The sequence below is a fragment of the Carassius auratus genome, unplaced genomic scaffold (genome assembly GCF_003368295.1).
Source record: "Carassius auratus strain Wakin unplaced genomic scaffold, ASM336829v1 scaf_tig00000254, whole genome shotgun sequence".
Taxonomy (NCBI): domain Eukaryota; kingdom Metazoa; phylum Chordata; class Actinopteri; order Cypriniformes; family Cyprinidae; genus Carassius; species Carassius auratus.
The window spans coordinates 1,081,093-1,101,508 of NW_020523286.1; the positions used below are offsets into that span (position 1 = coordinate 1,081,093).

Genomic DNA, 20,416 nt, shown 5'->3' on the forward strand with positions numbered 1-20,416 from the left:
TCTTGCTTACCGATGCAGTTTCTTTACCGACCATACCCTTACAGTTTACGCTCAATCACGAGTAATCTTTAGAATCCAGTCCGTGTTTTTGTTTTGCTCGCTTTTTAGAAGTTGTGTGTGTGTGTGTGTGTGTGTGTGTGTGTGTGTGTGTGTGTGTGTGTGTGTGTGTGGTGGAGGGGAGGGGGGTAATTCTCCTTCACTAGTGTCTGGATAAAGAAAGACTAGGTCAGCCATGTGGATGCGTCTGTTGAACAGCTGAAGAGGAGGAGGAGGGGGTTCTACAGAAAGAGAGTGAGACAGAGAGCGAGCGAGAGAGAGAGAACGTGCTGTGTGTGCATATGAAAGAAAGCGCGAGGGAGCGCGCGCGTGTGTGTGTGTGAAAAAGGAAGCGGAGTCTGTAAACGCCGAACTCACTGATTTCCTACCCTCCACAAACTCAAGCTTTTGGAGTTATCACACGGCGAAAAGGAGGAGGGGGAAACGCATACGTTCAGAAAACGAGTCCCCGGGCGGTCCGAATGCGAATAAATTAGTAAAGCGAGGTCGTCTTTTGTTGAGGCATTTGCCCCGTTTCTCCTCTGTATGGACATCGGCTCTCTCAGGATAAAGTATCGGCGTGATAGTGCTCAGCCCTCGGCTTCTTGGATTTTGGCCCAGGCCGAGAAGTTCGGCAGGGTCATTTTCAACGAACAGACGTGGAATTGTTTGAAGTTGTTTGCAGCAGCCCGATAGGAACTTAGATCATCATACTGGCGGGTGAGTAGTGCCTTGGCGACTTTGGCTGTGTTCTAAAAGAAGGAAGACTGAGGGAGTTTGGAGGGTTTGAGTGGGTGGGAAGGTAAATGGGGGGGATAGAGATGGAATGTTGGCAATTGCTACAGGCTCAGAAGTTGAAAGCAGCAGCAGCCTGTTTTTTATTGCATGTTTCACTTTTGCTCTCGCTGTTGAAAGAGACTAGCACTGTGTCATTTTTTTAGGATGCTTTATGGCTTTCTAGTAAGTAGTCTATCAAGTTTCGGCCCCGGCTATCTTGCATCTTCCGTAAAGATGTTGTTCTGTGTTTGTTTCCATTCTATTAAGTGAGGAACTCGAGCATTAAGTGAATTATTAATGCTCGGGTACTAGAATAAATGGTGCATTTAAAGTTGGAGGTGCTGAGGATCTTCAATACATTAAGCATGCTGTTTATCTCAGTGTTTAGTGTTATCGAACACCATCACAACAGTGCATTTGCAGTGACCCCAAGCCTCACATGTTGGAAGAGACCTTTTGTTTACTGAAAACCCTGGGAGCAGGGGAGAAGAGCTTTTGGTAGACCTGCCTGACCAGTTGGAAACTGCTATGGGACGGCCAAGTCTGCCTAACTTCTCTTTGTTAACTTGAAACACTTGAACTGTGGCCCATGATGGAAACAAATATGGCTGGTTATGGTCCTCCAGTCCCTAGCATGTAGTGATGTGTTTGTGGTGAAGACCAAAGGGGTATGACTGGTACATGTGGGCAAACTCTTAAAAATAAAGGATTCTGAAGTAGTTTTTGAAGTAGTGTCGTACAAGAACCATTTTTTGGTTCAGTTTTTCTTTTTTCTAAAGAACCTTTTCTACAATTTAAAGGTTTTCTGGATGTTATATGTTCTTTATGGAATCATGGTTATTTTTAGGACTGTAGGTTGAAAAGACTTGTCTGGAACCATTTTTGTTTCATAGCCTGCCTTATCTGATCTGGTTCTCCATGCTATGCATATGGAAGAAACATGTTGTATATCCTTTTTGGTTCATTGGCCATACTTGAATTTCATGTGACTGGTCCGTTCCTAGGGGTAACATAAAAATAAAATAAAATAAAAAACTATGCCATGTTTTTCACACTTTGCATATGTAAAAGATGTAGCTATATGTGGTAAGAAGGGCCTACTCTTTGAAAAAAATGAGCGCCCCATCCCCCCACACTGGGATGTTTTTCCTCTCCAGTTGTGCAACAAGATGGTAATTGGCATGTCTAAAGCTTTGAGGTGGTCAGTCACACTCTGCTAGTAGTTTTGTGGGGTTTCCCAAACTTGCTGTCACACCGAAAACACAGAGATTAGGATTAAATGTCACAAAAAAAGATGGCATTGACCAGGCTGGAAACATGTAGACATCAGTAATCTGTAACAACTAATGTACAGAGTATCTGTCCTAATCCTTCGGTTCATAGAAAATGGAGAGCGTTAGAGAGGGAGAAGAAAAGCTTTTATACCCTGTTACACATGCCATAGCTTTGAGGGTAGCCTAAGGTGAAAGAAATCAAACATTTAGTGAAGCGTCTCCTGCAGAGGAACTAAAGACTACAGCAAGGAACAGAATGTTTTCATTGTTTTTTTGTTAGAAACCTGTTAGAGCTAGATTACTTTAAAATACACGGACGGCAAGTTTAATATTTGAACACAGCCTCTCCGTGTTTGTAGCACGTGTACACCCTTTTTGTCACCTATTTAGATTGGAATACGGCTAATTAGGTTGCGTTAGGTGTTTCCAAACGTCCTCCTTGTCATCTCTAGTGAATGACTGGGCTCTCTTACTCTTTTAAATGACTGGTGAATGCTGTATTTTTTTTATGTTCTTGTTATTATACATCTGAGTGCCGGGCCTTCATTTGCAGCGTGTGGGTGTATGATTAACTGTGTCATCTTTCTCCCTTAACAACTGCTTGCCTCTTTGCTTGAGCAGCGGAGAATGGCTACTAAAGGTTTACAGTGCTCATATAATGAATTTTTAAATATTACCTTTCATGCAGTGTGTAACACAGCTCTTAGTGAATGAAAACTTCCTGGAAAGTTTTCAATCTGAAAGTGCACCATCTATAAAGTTATTGTCTCTCAGAAGAAAGAGTCGACTTTGAATCATTGAAACAAATCGTTTTTAAAACACATCCCAAGCCATATCATGTTGATGTCATCATGAAACATTAGCATATTGCCCGCCCACTTGTTGGTGTTTTAGTATTGCTCTGAATGAAAATGCAAAATAATTTTTTGCCACTAGGGGCTGCTTTTGGAGTGGTGAAATAGCGGTTTCCCCAGTAACGGCTGTACACAAAGCAGCACTGCGTTCACAAACGCTGCTTTATCAGGCATTACAGGCATGATGAAACACATGAAATTCACTAATCAGACCAATCACACCAGATTAGCATCATGCAAAAGAGGAGTTTGGACAAATTAATCGTTAAACGAATCATGTGGGAGTTGTTGAGCAAATAAGGTTAAAAAAAAATAATTATACATTTTTTTTTTTTTTTTGACCTTGCATGCATGTCAACCTGTTGTTGGGGAATCCCAAAACCAAAATATGAACCTTTCATAACCCAATCCATAAAAGATGTTTTTTTTTTATTGCGTTTAATAGAATTACCCACGTGGCAAAGATGCGCTCTGTGTGTTATCCTGTCCCTTAAAAATATCAAACGTGCGATACTCTGATCAAAGGCAGTGTGGTAGGGCTGACAGAGGGCTTTCTTCATAGAGTGTGTTGTAGCGGATCAGTTGGCGTATGGTGGCTGCTGAATGTTTGACGGGGCTTGGGCAGGCATGCTATTTAATCTGCTCGCACACTGGAACCAGCTGGTGTTACGCCGCACGTCTTTTCTCCTCCGTTTCCCAAAGAGGGGCCTTAACGGTGGCACATCCAGGCTGAGCTATGCAATGTTATGCTTAATGAATTGTAGAAAGGGCAGAGGTAATTAGCGTCACATTTTGCATGGCATCATCTGGGGAAAACCTTTAGCCAAATATGCGATTGATTGACTGCGAGCTCCGCTTACTCGTCCAAATTTGTTTCTGAAAGAAATTTGAGAACCGCTCGGATTGGTTTGAATGGGCGCCTCGAGCGTTTTCAGGTTGGGCTTTGTCTCTGCGAACTTGTAGGTAGACTCTCCTTTGTTTACAAGAATGTGTTGGCACTTTCCCCTTGATAATAGATACAGTAACAACAGGCGCCTGCTCATAGCCCTAGTGACAAAGAGACTTGACACTGTCAAACTATAAACAGCTCAAGCAGCCGAGTCTTCTGAATGCTTCTGTAGCAGCAAGTACTAAGAGCAGATTGATATCTATCTGGTAATAGGCTCGTCTTTGTTCGACTCATGGGTACACGGTATGGTGTTTCAGCAACACTCTCTTACTCACAACTCTCTCACACCGTCTTATTTGTAGTTCATTTCTCCGTTGATTCTGCCCTTGCCAGAAGCAGGTAGTTGATGTGTAGCGGTTGAAGTTAATCTGATAAACTTGGATGGGTCGATTTATGCATTAAACATACGTCTTGTGCAAGAATCGGGCTTGTTGATGTCAAATAAGTGTAAACCTGAGGAGCGCGAGAAGTTAATGGGTGTAATTGAAACTGATATTTTTTTAATAAGCCCTAAAGCAGCTGAGCCCTTTGCTCGAGATGACTCGCACATGTTAAGTGAGAGAGGACATCTGGACCTGTTAATTCAGCACATGGTCATAAAGTGAGGTTGGGGGTCCCACAGGCCCCACTGTTTTCCTGTTCGGTTAGGGATGTCAGATGGAGTCTTTTATGCTTTTTTTTTCTTTTACATCCACACACCCTTACTAGTATTCGCTCTGTCCTTGTCCTTTTAGAGAAACACTCGCTGTGGTGATAAACATTATAAAAATGCAGTCCTCGCTCAAGTGCTTTCATCTTGAAAAGCATGTGTTGATCGACGCATTCCTTGCTTAGAAAGGATTCAGATTTCTTAGACTGCTGGAATAGAGAGCACAATTTGTGACTGCCGGCCCTCCTACAACTCCTAAACATCATAATTTTTTGCTATATATGCTTTATGTTATGAAACTTGCCATTATTTCATTCATCTTCCTGTCATTCCTTGTAACGAAAGGAGGCAGAATGTCCTTTGGCAGCTTGTCCATACAATGAAAATAAAGGTTTTTATTTGTTTGTTTGTTTGTTTGTAGACCTCCAATGCCAAGATTAAATATACAAGTATCCAGTAGTTCTCAACCTTTCTGACTTCAAGGTCTCTTTGTCCGAGACAATATTCAAAGGCCTTTCTATCTAAGCAACAGTCAAAATAAAAAAATGACTGATTTTCAAGATTCAAATAACAATTTGTTTAATATTAATATAATTATAATATTTACTGGGGGCCCCTAGTGGACCCTTGCCTTCCTGGTTGTGAAGCACTGTTATAGTAATCCATATAACAGTCAGTTTCATCAAATTGTCCATTAAACATTTTTTGATATACTATAATACTTCTATTCCTGTGTGAAACTTGTTTTATTCTGTTGATATTTTTGTAAAAGTTTCAATGTTTTTAGAAAAAAAAATCTTTAGTTGTACTTTTGAATAACTAAACCTGTTTTTTTTTGTTTTTTTTTACCATGAACGTAGCCATAGAAGCTGACATGACATTAAAATAGGAACAAGAGAAAAAAAATCTGTGTAGCTTGTGAGGAAAAATTCCTTTGAAGCTGTATGATAGCTTAAGTCTTTCCCTCTGCTGTGATTATTAAACATAATTTGTAATCGCTTTTGATGTAGAAATGGCACCTTTCTAAATTTGATGTCACCAGTTCTTGTTTGTTTCATTTGACTGATCATGGTATTTTATATTGCAAGTGATATTTGAGAGCAGTGGCGGTGCGGAAAAATATCAGTCAAAAAGACTTCAGTTTTAGTCTGTTCCTCACTGAGTATTGCTCAACAGTCATAGACAAATTTTATTAAACTTTTTTTGCATTCTTTGTAGCTTTTCAATTAAAGTGGATCATCCTCTTTCATTCTAATAGGGGTGGTGTTGGCGCAGTGGATAAGACACATGCCTTTGGTGTGAGAGACCCGGGTTCGAATCCACTGTGAGACACCAATGTGTCCCTGAGCAAGACACTTAACCCCTAGTTGCTCCAGAGGCGTGCGACCTCTGGCATATATAGCAATTGTAAGTCGCTTTGGATAAAAGCGTCAGCTAAATGAATAAATATAAATATAAATATAATGGAAAAGTTGCCTGATGACATTCTACCTGAGATCTCTTTTCATGTTTCTGAAGAAAGGAAATAGTGTTGAATATTGGTGAGTAAATGATGATTCAATGATTAAATTTAAATTTATGGCAAACTATTCTTATAAAGTAGCTTTTTAGTATAGGTGTACAACCAAGGCACTCAACCTCAGATCCCAACTATTCTCTATGAATGGTTTTATAGCTACTAGGCATGAGACTGTGGAGCAGAATCTCATTTCTGACTTTAAAACGATCACAAAGCTGTGATGAATTGTGGTGGGTGGACAAGCATTCAAGATCACTGCTTTACTGTTAGTAAGGAGCAGTACAGATAAATCTATCCCAGGGGTTCCGGGGCCCCCATCCTTCTCCAGTCAATTTTGCAAGCCCCCCATGACATTTCCTCTTATACTGTACTGCAGCAGCAAAGAGAAAGGTGTTTATCTTTAATCCTTTTTTATTAACCAAAACATTTGTTTTGCCTTATTCTTCTACTGCACGTAAAAAACAAAAACAACTCAAAATATAAACTTTAAAATAATTAATACTTTTTCTTAAATAAGTGAACCTGCCATAGCAATCAGGACAGCAGGGAGATATAAAAAAAAAGACCATTCACTAAACCGGTCCCTTTCAACTGGACTGAGTGAATATCTACTTTTTGAGAGCGTGTCGGATGCTCATATGTGCATTAACACCACTGAGCCTCACAAGATCCTCCTCTATGGTTGAGAATCCTTTATAAAACACTCACAGGACATTAATTTGGAAAGCTATGCAAATATATTGAAATTTCACGAAAAAATACAATAGGGATCAGAACCCCGAGTGCAGACTTATGCGTTCCTAATGTAGCCTACGACTTTGATACACAGGAGTGTCATACATTAGGCACGCGCTAGTTCGTTATTACTCTGATTGTCTTTACATTGACATTTGCATGAAATCTTTACCTTTACAATAGCACTAACTTGCTTTATGTAGCCGGGAGATGTAGTTGCGGTGGTTGGAAGTTTTGAGCCGCAGTTCAGTGTGTATTTACAAGTGCGATGAGGCTTGTTGCGCACAGTCCGAAGCAATAAATCACAGAACACGAGAGGCCGTGCTTTAAAATCATTTTAATTTAACATTAATACTATAACATAATATTTTAATTAAAGGGATACTCCACCCCAAAATGAAAATTTTGTCATTAATCACATATCCCCATTTTGTTCCAAACATGTATAAGCATTGTTTATCTTTGGAACACAACTTAAGATATTTTGGATGAAAACCGAGAGGCCCGGTTGAGAACAGTGTTGCCAACTTAGCGACTTTGTCGCTAGATTTAGCGACTTTTCAGACCCCCGTAGCGACTTTTTTCCAAAAAAGCGACTAGCGACAAATCTAGCGACTTTTTTTTGACAGACCTTACTTAGTCTCTGAGACTCTCCGACACTGCCGCACGAGCTTTCTCTCTCTCGCTCTCTCCCAGCGTGCACACACGCCTCTCTCTCTCTCTGCATCTGCTATGTTCATCAAAAGCAGAGAGGAGCAGCACTTTCAGTTAAAAAATATATTCTGTTGCTTCTAACTCTATTTTACATACAAGTATAGCCGAAATCACAGTACAATCATTGTCTTAATCTTATGTGTTTGTGATTTCATTAGACATTGTCATGAATAGGATTTTAGTGCAGAGATTAACATCTTTGAGAGCTGGTTATGTAGTCTTAATGGACCGCGTTTCATTCATTATAATATTAATTCCGTTGTCGGACAACAGAAACATTAAAATATAATAATTAAAAACTTTTATTGAAAATTTTAGCTGCCTTAAAATGCATTACATGAGCACAGAAAGGGCAAGATAATATGACGCACTTACGTCATGAATATGCTAATTAGCGTGTGACGTCATCTAGCGACATTTAGCGACTTTTCAGGCAGGGTTTAGCTACTTTCCATTGAAAGAAGTTGGCAACACTGGTTGAGAACCTCTGATCTATCCTAAAAACTAAAGCCAGTATTGTTTGCTGAGGAGATACACGGGAATGCTGGAGACATAATAATAAGCCAAGACAGATCATGTATCCACAAGGCAGGCATGTTGGTTTTCCTTCAGTAGGATTGTTCATTTAAAAGTATTTAATTCAGTAATGGACTAATCAGCTCTTTTGAAGCAGATAGCGATTAGTTTTCAGCTATATTGGTTGTTCCTGAGCAGAGGATTATCTTTTTTTTTTTTTTTTTTCAGGTGATGTTGTCTTTGTGTGGCACAATATGCATATTGTTCTGTACAAACCAGGCCTGCTGTTGTTGAATAATGCTAGCTTTGATGGATCAAGCTAGATCTCTCTAAGATCAAATAAACCTTTTGTGCAATTTTACTTCTGGCAGAAGAAAACGGCACTCTAGACTTTCACTCCCTGACTCATCCTGATAGTGTATAAATAGTTTCATTATCAAGTAGTTGAATGCAGTCTGTTTAAACGTACTTGTCAAGAAACGTTTGCGACTGCAAAAATAATTACCTCATCTAGAGAAATACGAGTGCATGAGGTAAAAGGTTAAGAATCAAGTTATATGCATGTAATGAAAAACCATATGATGAAAAACATAAAACTTTACTTGGTTGACAGATGTTAGGAAAAAATGTGGTACTTCTAAGTTACAGAGGGATTTTGTTAAACAATGTTTGTGCACTATCCCACTACATCTCACATCCTTTTGGAATGTTCCACGGCTGGAAAGTCACATTGAATGCAGCTGACAGGATGGCCGAGGTGTGAACCAGTGAGCACTTTTGAGGTTAGGATAAAGTCTCAGTCATGCCTAGTTTGACTATTTCAGATGTCTCTGTTTTCTGCTCTATAGACAAGACAGCAGAAACTCTGAAATGTCTCTTCTTGGCTCATGGTTCTTCACTTGCTTTTGTTGAAGAATCATGGAGCTCACAGCTTGACAAGAACTTCAGTCAGTGGTACTTTAGTTGCTCTAATATTAAGGATATACATTAATATTAAAGTTTGGGGTCAGTAAGATTTTTTTTATTTTTCAAGAATACTTTTATTCAGTTCAGTTAATACTTAGTTGAAAACTACTGTGAAGACATTGTTAAAAAAGATTACTGTTTCAGATAAATGCTGTTCTTTTGAGCTTTCTTATTAGAGAATCATGAAAAAAAGTATTTTCCACATTTACAATGATTTCTAAAAGGTCATGTGACACTAAAGCTTTGTCATCACAATAATGATTTACATTTTAAATTTATGTAATTTTTATTTTATTAACATTAGTCCTCAGGTCCTTTTAGGATTGATTTTAAATAGGGCTGGGCGATATGGCCTAAAAATAAAATCTCCGATTTTATTTTGTTAATTAGATTTCCGATTTTTTTTTTTTTTGATTTTCCCCCTACTTAAGGTAAGCAATAAGTACAAAAAGCAGACAACTTAAAACAAATTTTGCATTGATTTAATCAAAAGTAGGGCTGCTCCGACCACAATCGGCCGATCGTTATGCGCATCTCGTCAGTAAAGCCGGTTTTCTAATCTGCGGTAAATTCCATCAGGTGCGTGATTTCACATAGAGCTGCTGTTACCGTTCACATAGAGGCGTTTGTTAATTGAGAAGATGCGCAAATAAACGCTGAAAATGAAGTGTAGTAACAGCTGCTCTATGTGAAATCACGCACCTGGGGGAATTTACCGCTGATTAGAAAACCGTCTTTACTGACGAGATGCGCATAACGATCGGCTGATCGTGATCGGAGCAGCCCTAATCAAAGGCAAGACAAATGTAACCCCCATTTTCATATTCGGCTTTTGACTGCGATGGGCTTTAGGCAGCGTGGGGTCTCTTGCTCCACGTCTGTCGCGGCAAACCCATACCAGTTCCAAACAACAGATGATTTTATTCCTTTCTTGGGAACAAACTTCCAACTCTCACCGGTAGCTATGTTGTCGCTTGCTGTTTCGTGTGTGCTATGATGTTGCACACAGCAAAAAATGCGCCATTACACAAAAACTCGATTTACTTATTTTTTTAATCGCCTGTAACAAAAAAAAAATTCGAATTAATTCATTCAATGCTCTTTTAAAGTACTTTTACTCCTTTTATAAATCACTCAATGGCCTAGAATCTCAATACTTTGCAGATATTAATATTGAATATAACTTTAACAGGCCACTCAGATCATTAGAATCGAGTCAGCTAGAAATAGCAAGGGTTCACACAAAACAAGGGAGTCCGCTTTTAGCTATTATGCCGCCCGCAGTTGGAACCAGCTTCCAGAAGAGATCAGATGTGCTGAAACATCAGCCACATTTAAATCTAGACACAAAACTCATCTGTTTAGCTGTGCATTTACTGAATGAACACACCGTTACATCCGAACTGATTGCACTGTATTCTATGTTTAATCATTTTCTATTCTTGACTGTTTTAATTCATTTTAAATCATTTTAAAAGTTTAAACAGAAGGTTAAAGTAAGTGCTGTGACGGAGGTAAAGAGAATGGGCAAAGAAAGACAAGTTTGTTGGTTAATCAGTTGAAAGCAGGACCTCCGAGATCTGTTTGTTTGGTTTATGATGGTCAAAGTAGGAGGTGAAGTAGTGGAATAGTTGGGTATTTTGGGAGGATTTTCCACTTAGTGGAGAAAAGATTGAACAAAGCTTGATTGTTTGTTTGTGTTAAGAGCACATCACTAACAGTAGCTTTTTAAACTCATTGTTATTATTGTTGATTCTTTTTTTTAATGATTAATTTACTTCATTTTATGTAAAGCACTTTGTATTGCCAGTGTGTATGAAATGTGCTTTATAAATAAACTTGCCTTTAAAATGTATTCAAATAGAAAAAGATAGTTATAATTAATAGTATTACGGCTTACTGTATATTTTTTTATAATAAACGTCTTTTAAAAACATTCATAAACATTACCTACACCAAATGTTTGAATGGCAATGAATGTAGCGGATTTCTTTGCAGTACTTTATTAGTTTAATAACCTGTATGTTTCAGTGATCCATTTACGTGCATCTAAACTCCAGTAAAGTGCAAGCAAGGCAAAATAAAAGATATTTACAATAGATATTGTAGCAATCCTGTTGGTCCTGACTCCTGTTTTTGACTTGATTACTCCAAGGTATTTCAGATGAGCACATTTCGGTTGGAGTACACCATCTGTCTTTATCTCCAGCTTTAAGTAGGCCAGCCTCAGCACAGGGGTCAATAGCGTGGCCTGTAGGGAATTGTGACTGACTTGTTTGACGTCAAATGATCAATTCTCTGAAGCAGCCTAATTAACCTTTTTACAAGAATTTCTTGTGCTTGTTTTCTATTTCTAGTGTGTTGTTTGCTAACCTTTCCTCTGAAATCTGCCATGCTCCGTTACATTTTGAAAACAGCCAGTGAAAGAGCAATAAACAAGTGGAATTATTTTCAAAATAACCTCTATTTTCTGCCACAATATTATCATATGAAAGAACCAATGGTATTGCTTAGGAACAGAAACGAGTAACTTTGAACATGGACGCCCTTCACTTTTCATTACAGCGTTTGCGTTCGCAGAAAGACAAACACGCTAGCTCGTGCCCGCCGGCCTGTGTTTTAAATTAAGTAATTGAGATCTTGTGCTCAGACATCTGAGTGTTTCATTTTGATCTCCGTTTATGTTCCTAGGAGGTGAACAAAGCGGGTCTTGGATCTCGCCACCTGCAAGCCATTTTCACTTTTACTCATGAAAAAAAGAAACGGGTGACACGTTTGAAACTTTCAAAGGCACCGTGTGACGTGCTTGTACTTTCAGATCTTATTTTGGTGAGTAAACATTTTAAGGCAAGTGTATCACAGCTTTATTTATGCATTAAATCTGCTGTTGGCTCTGAATTATACATTAGCCAGTAAATAATGCATCAGCCTCCGTTCCTCAATGATTACCGGCCGAGATACAAATGGCAAGTTTGCTGATGATATCCTCGTTGATCGTTTTAGCTAGTTTTGTATCGCCTCCTGAGGATATTTTCCGCCGTTATTGTGATTGGATGCAATTTGAGTAATAGACATGTCACTGGGTGTATGCATGGTTTTTTTTTTCTTTTTATTTGTTTTATTTATCTCCTGCAGTTGAATGCCCCATCAATAGAATTGATGTAGGTATGGATTTTCAACCAGTTATCCTAGTGAGGGAGGGCTGGAATTATGAACAGTTTGTCACTTTAATAGTCTTCACATATAATTATTGCAGGGCGGCATTAACTAGTTTTTCCTTTTAGCTTGACCTCTGTTTTAACCTGTGCGACTGGGCCGGTGTCATAAGAGCTACTGACACCTTTGATTTAATCCACTTCATTTGTCATCTCTTGCTCAGGAACAATTACAGCAGTGGCAGGCTGCACCCTGGGGAGCGCTCAAGCTTATGACCTTTTTGTTCCCTTAAACATGAGCCAGAGACAAAGGCGCAGAAGAGCAGGAGTTGTGATTAGGAAAATAATGGCTCTGACAAGTTCGAGATTAAATTGTAAACAGGCCGCGAGACATATCAATACTTGCTGAAGTAATGGATTTTGCTACCGCGCTTACACTGGCCTTAACCAGCTGTTAACGGCACATTAATGAACAGGGGATTTCAGACGGAGGTTAAAACCTCTCCGTACCCCGAGACCTTTGCTGTTTGTTTACCCCTGTTGTATTTGACTTTCACATCATCTTTGATTAGAATAAATCGATGAGACCTGAATGGTAACGTTTGAAAATTACAAGCTTGTTGTGCTGCGTGTCATTGGGAGGACAAAGAGGAGCGGAGGGGGGTGGAAACACAAACTGTGGTCATAGAATCGGCTCAGTGCTCCTGTTCTTCATCAGGGTGAAGTGGCTCCATCAGAGCGGGAGGGAAATTATACTCTATTGTGGCAATACACCACAATCCCACTCCAGTCGCCATTAAGCAGAGCAGAGCTATTGAATATTTGCATTGCCACTTGATAGCGCCACTTTCTCTCAGGGATCGTATGGTGATTGCATCCATTTGGAGATGGTTGAAACGCTCTCTTTTCCTTATCAGGTCTGGATTGGTTATGTTTGCGTGGATCTTTGAGAGTGTTATTAGATTCTGTTTGTATTTACTGTAGTGGCAGAAGCATCTCTGCTCGTCAGCGCCACAGGGTCACGCCGAATCATGGCTGTCGATGGGTCACGTGTGGTTCACCGCTGGGCCAGTGTTAGTCATCTGTGAGACATTTCAGTTAAATACAACATGATCTCTCCATTCATTTCAAAACTGGATTACACTGGTCAGGCTGTTCTACAATAAACTGCAGCCATTGTCCTGGTTTAACACAGACAGTAATACAGTAGTGCTTGCCTAATAGCACTTTTAGTACACCGTGCAGTAACTGTTAAGTACACAGATGTAAATGTTTATTTGATTAGAGGTAGGGTGGAGTTGTGTGATTAATGTCATGTTTTTCTATAGTGTTTGAAATCGTGATTCATGAGTGTGTGTGTGTGTGTGTGTGTGTTTTTACTATTCCACTTTTTTTATGTGTATGTTTTGTTTTAATTATTCATTTATTTTAATTGGATCAGGAGATATTACATTATTAATGTTTTTAAAAACAACTTTTTCTGTCTTCTGTGTGGATGGAAGTGCAGTTGGCTGTGTGTGAACGAAATGTTTGTTAGATCTTTTCTTGTGTTGTGAAGAGCTCCCAGTCCATATGTAGAAGGCTCCATTTGGAATTCAGCCTGTCCGATTTGAGCTGCCATTCCCTATTGAGCCCTAAAAAAAGATGTTTTTGTTGTCCATCCAAGAATACCTGCGGAGTCCCATAGTTCGGCCCTAGAAGCTTTTTGAAGCATGCAGAGTCCACTAGAGATGCATTCACACCCAACATCAACCACCCACAAGGCTGAGGCATGAAATCTTTTCATCATCATATGTTTTAAGATGCCAAATTCAACCCGAGCCAAACTCTCACACAAGCAGCAGCAACAAGCAGAGGTGCTGCTTAAATTCGTGTTAGATTTACAACGAACACCAATTCCATATTTAGTAAAGCTAAATCTCCCATTTTGATCTAGTCTGAGTGATAATGCAGTGTGTCACTGATACAAAGAGCTCCAGGATGCTGAAATTCCCCTGGCCCGGCCCCTTTAACCTTCTCTACAAAGGAGGGAGTCCTCCTCAAATCAAGTTATTTCATCCCTTTGGTATTTAAAAAAGATTTCCCTCCTGATAAAACCAGCAGAGTGCCTTTCCTTTGGGAATGTGGGCACTGTTTCAGTCCTTTCCGATTAAAGTAGCACTTGTAGATAATCCATTGAAATAAGTCTCTGTTGCGTTTGGGGTAGAGGGTTACAGATGTTGGAAGTGGGTGTGGGGTTGAGAAATTTGGATTCCTAAGTGCTTATCACCTCAGTACAATCTGCCGCTCCGCAAGGATAAATATTTAATGACGGGGGAAGCTGAAATACAGCCCTAACAGACTGGATAGAAATGGATCTGCTTTTTATACACCATACAGTTCCATAAAGCAATGGAACGGTAAGACAGCCCAAGGTTAAGAGTGGATGTGCTGTTGATTCTTCCTCGTCTTTATATTTATGAGAAGCACATTGTATATTTAAAGGGAAGGTGGCCGTTGTTCTTTGGCGCTGGCTTGTAAAATGGCTATGGCCTGAAGTGAAGTGTTGTAAGATTATCCTAATATTTGTCTGATTCCTTAAACTGTTTGTCCATTGACAGAGCTCACAGTCTTGAGTGTTTCAGACTAGTGAATGTATAATCTTGTGCTGTTCACACTTCCAGTGGCTAGAATAGTTAATGATTATAGTTGTTGGCGTCTGCTTTTATTGAGCTTAGTTTATGTAGTTTTTGTTTAGCAACCGAAGCACAAGCCACCAGGGATCTACTAAAGTAGCTGTGGATAGCATTGAATATTAGAAATTAAGCTAGGTGAGTCATGGAATTGTACGGAGACTGTGTGGAATGTTCTGGAGAGCGGCAGTGTTTTGACAGTGGTGCGTCACCGTTTCTACAGGTCAGTCAGATGTCATCTGAAGTGGAGTGGTGCAGCCGTCGGCTCTTCAGCCAAGTTGTAAAAGGATCTCCTCACGTTGTTTATACTCGCAATGATTTGGGCCGTTTTAGTGCAATCGAACAGGTTCCAAAACGCCCGGCGAATGAACACAATGGATTACATTGTGGACAGAATGTTTCCATTGTGGAGATGCAACTCTCCAAGGCACTTCCGAACGGCTGGATTGGATTACCAGCCCCATTTCATGGCCGGTTTAGATGACTGCTGATCAATGGGGCTCTTAGCTTCAAATCTAATTTGTTTTTGGGCTCACTTGGTAATGCTGATCACAGATTGTTCCTATATAAAATTAATCTGGTTACTGACATTTTTGGTGTTTTTTTGTGTGTGTGTGTGTGTGTGTGTGTTTGGATTCTCATAGACATTAATTACAGTGATTCCACATTCATTATTGAATTTTTGATCTGCTGTTGCTGCAGAGACTTAGAGATGTACAACTCCACAGAGCCATGCGTTATCTTTGCTGAACAGCTCATTAAGACGTTCCTCTTGGTAACAAAGTAGATCTTCATCAAATTGTGTTTTTTCAGGAGATAACATGATACTATGCAAACAAAAATGGGTGTGTTGTACTTTACTAATAATTAGCTGCGGGTAAAAGTCTTTAGATTGGGATTTCCCCTTTTTTTTTCTTGCTTTTGTATCGATCTCTGATTTAAAACATACTCGTCCCATAGTCGCCAGATTCTCCGTCATACCACTATTAGCATGGCTAAAGGGACGCTGGGTAGAAGGGAGGCTATTTAACAGCATGATACATGAGGGGAACTGGAAATCTGCGTAAAGGAGCGGCTGAAAGTAAGATCGGAAAAGGTCAGGCCACATTTCATTTCAGACGAGCTTTTTATTAGCTCTGCCCAGTATGCAGTTTAGACGAAAACACAGTTGCTCAGCAGTCAATGGACTACTCATTTAGATTGACACATGTGTATACAGGTGGATGAATGTGCCTCTGTGCTGAACATGCTTGCTCTGTTTATGAGCTTACCCATGCATTTGCAAGCTATTTTAGCTTGGACGCACACAAATCTTCCCCCAGAGGTTAATTTCTCGTCATGCCGTGGAAGGAATTGTAAAGCTCGCTAAAGAGCACAAAGCCTGTGAATGTGTTGCAGAATAATACCGTGATCATTGCACACTGTTAAAACCTGTAAAATACAGTGCCGTTTTCAGTGCTTTTATACTCTCTGATTCAGCTCTCTTGGGAAATGGAGGCTCTGTGCAAAGAAGTGGCAGGAATTCCTGTTCTCTAATTTGGAAAATTGTAACAGTGTTTTTTACTTCCAGCGCTAATAGGCAATTTGTGGCTTTTATTTTCTCAGGATAGTTAAAGGGGTAGTTCACACAAAAATGACTGCCTGACTTCTGTGGAACAAAGAAGATCTTCTGAGATGGGGTCCAATCTTATTTTACACTGCAGCGGGTTAGTGAGTTGATGAAAAGCTAATAACTAAATCATAAAAATGTTATAATAAAAAGAAAATCAAAGTGGAACGCCAACTAAAAATATCAAATGTTTACCTATGCCATGTGACCCAACACTGTGAACATGCTAATATATTTGTAATTTATTTAGGCTATATTTATTTAATCTTAGAGTGTGCCTAAAGTAAATATTTTAGATCAAAGGGGTTCAGCTCACAAAAATTGTTAAGATTGGATCAACTCTTTACACTAACACTGTATAACCTGGTCCCTCTGTGAAATAGTTTGCTTTTTAATGCACTTTCTGGAATAGAAAAGCCACGTTGCATGAATGGCAGACCCCCGCTGCCCTTGCCCACAACAAGCCGGGTGTTTTAAGAGTCTGCATTGTGTGAATGTACCAAAAGGCTGCGAGCGGTAATCTAATATATTATGGTTGTTTTTCCGAAATGATGAAAAATCATCAAGCCTGTGTTTTCTGGAAGCCTCGCGACACTATCAGTTAGGGATAAAGTCTCCATTTCACACATGAATGCGTTACGAGTTAATCTCCCGCCTGCCACTGTACACTGCTTTAAACACAACCCTGAACCCAGAGAGCAGCGGCAGCCTATTGTTTAGATGCCTCCCTCTGGTAAACGCATGTTTTTTTTCTGTCTTCTAAACAGCTGCTCTTTTACGTCACTATATGTTTAAAATAAAAAGCAGCGAGTCTGGTGTGTGTGTGTTGCGTGGCAAACTAATACGGCAGAATGGTAATAGTTCTAGTCAATGCATGTTTTATGAGCTGTCCAGAGAGGAGAGGGAAGCTCTGAGACTGCTTGTTTCAGCTACGTTTTCATTACCCTCCAGTCACTTCCCCTCCTGCCTGCCTCTCCAAGGCATGAAAACAATCTCAAATCATGTTTACAGTGCTTTGCATTTGGACTCCATACCGCACCAGCAGTATAGAAAGCTGTGATTTGAAATTGCTCCAAACGTTTAAGCGTCCTGTCTTCTTAAAGATGTCAAAGATTTGACACTCTAGGTGCTCTCTGGTTTTTGTCTGCCTTAAATAAACAGCAGTGTTTTGTGTGGCGAGCAGTGGAAATAGGACTAGAGAATTTATATTTATACTTGAGCCGAGTCGCCTTAAATGGAGAGGTGGAGTAACAAAGAGGGTGTTATTCAGACTAGAGCCTCTTAAAGACAGTCGGGCTGTGGGTTTGGAGAGGTGGCTGATCCAGGAACAAAAGCCGCTCCTAATTAGAGGTAATACCGTCCTGTGGTATCTGGGGTGGAGGTGCTTTTGGCAGAGCCGTTACGCGTGTTTTTGAATGCAAGGCTTGTTCGCGAGACCATCTGCCGCCGGTTGCCAGTGTTCAGGGGGAAAAAAAAGCCACTGCCAGATAACTAAATAATTTAGTCTGGAAATGGTCTGACGCATTGACCTAATGGCATTGCCGCTGCGGCCTCATCATCTTTAACCTTATGTTCGCGAAGATGTGTTTGGAATAACGTTGCAGCGAGAATAAATGAGGTCCTGGACAATAAGCCTGAGCTGAGATCTGTCCTCCAGGCCCTATGTTTCATGCGATGATTAGTGTGGGGTGTGGGGGCTGTGTGACGCAGAGCTGAGCCCCCCTCTCGGTGGGTGTCTGTCAGGACCAGTGCTTCCCTGAGACCTCCCTGCTTTCACTGTGAATGAGGCTCAGGCTGAGCTGCCATGAGGCTTTTGATCTACTGACTACTTTTAGATGTCGTCTTTTAGCTATAGAATAAAAAAAATAAAAAAAAATCTTGCACTGCACCATGCTAACAGTCTTTCTACATCAGCTATTATGCCGATTATATTTTGATTGAGGAGGAAAAAGCCATACAGGCATTGCTGCTACACAATCTGAACCTATTGAAACAGTGAATAGGCTTTTGTAAACGGCTGCATTCACACTGAATTCATTGTATTGTAAATCAAAGCAGATCAGGGGAGGTGGGGACGTGTAATGTTAATATCCTCTGTATCTAGGGTAGATTTAGAAAGTGACGCATGTGTTTATCCGCCATTGATTGAGTATTGATAGCGTTTGCTCGGGTGAAGCCAAGCAAAGGACACGTCTGCTGCAGAACACCAGATTGATGGTTAAAACGAGGTTTACTCCCTTTAAATACATCTTGCTTTGAATGCGCATTGATTTTCATATGCATACTTGTTCCCTTGTTCACTTTTTGTTGAATGCAAAAAGACATGGTTCTCTTTATCAATATTCAACATTTTAGCCACTCTTAAGAACAACTATTGTCATATAAACAAAGAAACCGTCAAAATAAAAGTTAGGTTTAATTTGAAGAATCTGTGACAAATGTTATTTAATGCAATGATAGTACTACTACTAATATGATGTTGATTAATAAGACATGCTTTATATATTAAATTAGCCATTTAATAAATAGTAATTAAATTAAAATTGAAAAATAAAACAACATCCAGGAAAATCTAAAACGGAAAATCAGAATTTTGAAAAAATAAAACAAATTTTATAGGGCCTTTTTATATATAATTTTATTTTTATTCTGCAGAAGAAAGCAAGCCATAGTATGGACTAAATGTGTTTCTCCCTGCTTAGCATTTGCCAGTCATGTTCTCATCATAAGCGCACTCCTTCAGTTGTTGATACTCCCTCTAAAAGTGCTTGTTTACTACATGACCAGGCTAAAAGCTTGACTATCCAGACCTACCCCCCCCCCCCACACACACACCCACACACACACTTTCTGCCACACGGACAAACTTGTCTGAGAGCCCTCAGTGTGGTTTGCACTGTGTTTGTGTCTTACAGTGTGAAATGAAGTTACTCTCAGGCACGATGCTGATAATAGACACAAGCGCTGATGGGGAGCCGGCCCCTCCGGGAATTGTGCAGAGGGAATACACACTCTCACACACAACCACTTACTCTCACATACTCTGATTGCTTGGAGCCTAGCCTTCAGCCTCTGGTTTACTGACTCCTCAGGGCTCAGATTAGCCAACTGATTTCTGTATATAAATCATCAACGTTTGTGTAGTTACTGAGGCAATGGAGATGTGCAGAATTAATTTTCAGCCAGTGTTTGTGTAAGATGCCCTCATGAGATCTGAATATGACAGTATATTAAAGTAGAGTGGTAGCTTTTGATTAGACATTAAAGAGGATATTCAAATAGCAAAGTGCATATTTGAAAGTATTATTGCTCTAATATCAAATCAGGTCTCATTTCATATGCATATGAATAAACTAAGGCTGCACAATAAATCGCATGCATTTATCATGTACATCTTGACAGTAAAGCTGGTTCTCTGATTAATAGTAAATCTCCAGAACATGATTTCAGATGGAGCTGCATTTACTACACAGTGCTGTAGTTCACTGACAAGCTATGCCAACAACTTTCATTATCACAGGTGGTTCATCGCTGATAACGAACGTGATATTGCGTGGCTTGTGTGTAGTAAATGCTGCTCCATCTAAAAGCATGTGCTGGAGATTTACTAATCACAGAACCGGCTTTACTGACAAGATGCGCATGATAAATGCGATTTATCATGCAGCCCTAGTATAAACCGCTATGCATATTGATACCTGTTTAAATGGGACAAAAACACACACACACACACACACATACATATATATATTATTAAGTATTAAACTGGCCCCGGGGCTAAATTATGAAAGACCGTAGTATCAGTAAGATCTGACGGTATCGGTTCTGCTTTCGGTACTGGAGGGGAAAAAATTAGTGTACTGTGTATTTTTGCTTAATAATGTTATCGTGCACATTTTATCTTACCAAACATTTCTAATGTGCGATCATATTAAGACGTTTGTCTGTGAGATCTGCAAGATCTATCATGCGCGCCGCGGAGGCTGTCTGT

The 20,416-nt window shown here is 39.8% G+C and overlaps 1 protein-coding gene across 4 annotated transcripts in view; it reads left to right on the forward strand.

Moving 5' to 3' along the window:
* Window positions 1-20,416, forward strand: part of LOC113068892 (arginine-glutamic acid dipeptide repeats protein-like) — a 145,758-nt gene that overhangs the window by 43,935 nt on the left and 81,407 nt on the right. The window contains exon 1 of one of the 4 annotated variants that reach the window (XM_026241807.1): window positions 213-756. The exons of 2 other annotated variants lie outside the window; for them this stretch is intronic. The gene's annotated coding sequence lies outside the window, so the exon portion shown is untranslated. Of the gene's footprint in view, window positions 1-212; window positions 757-20,416 lie in introns of those variants that run through there. One more of the 4 variants, XM_026241804.1, reaches the window with a different exon arrangement.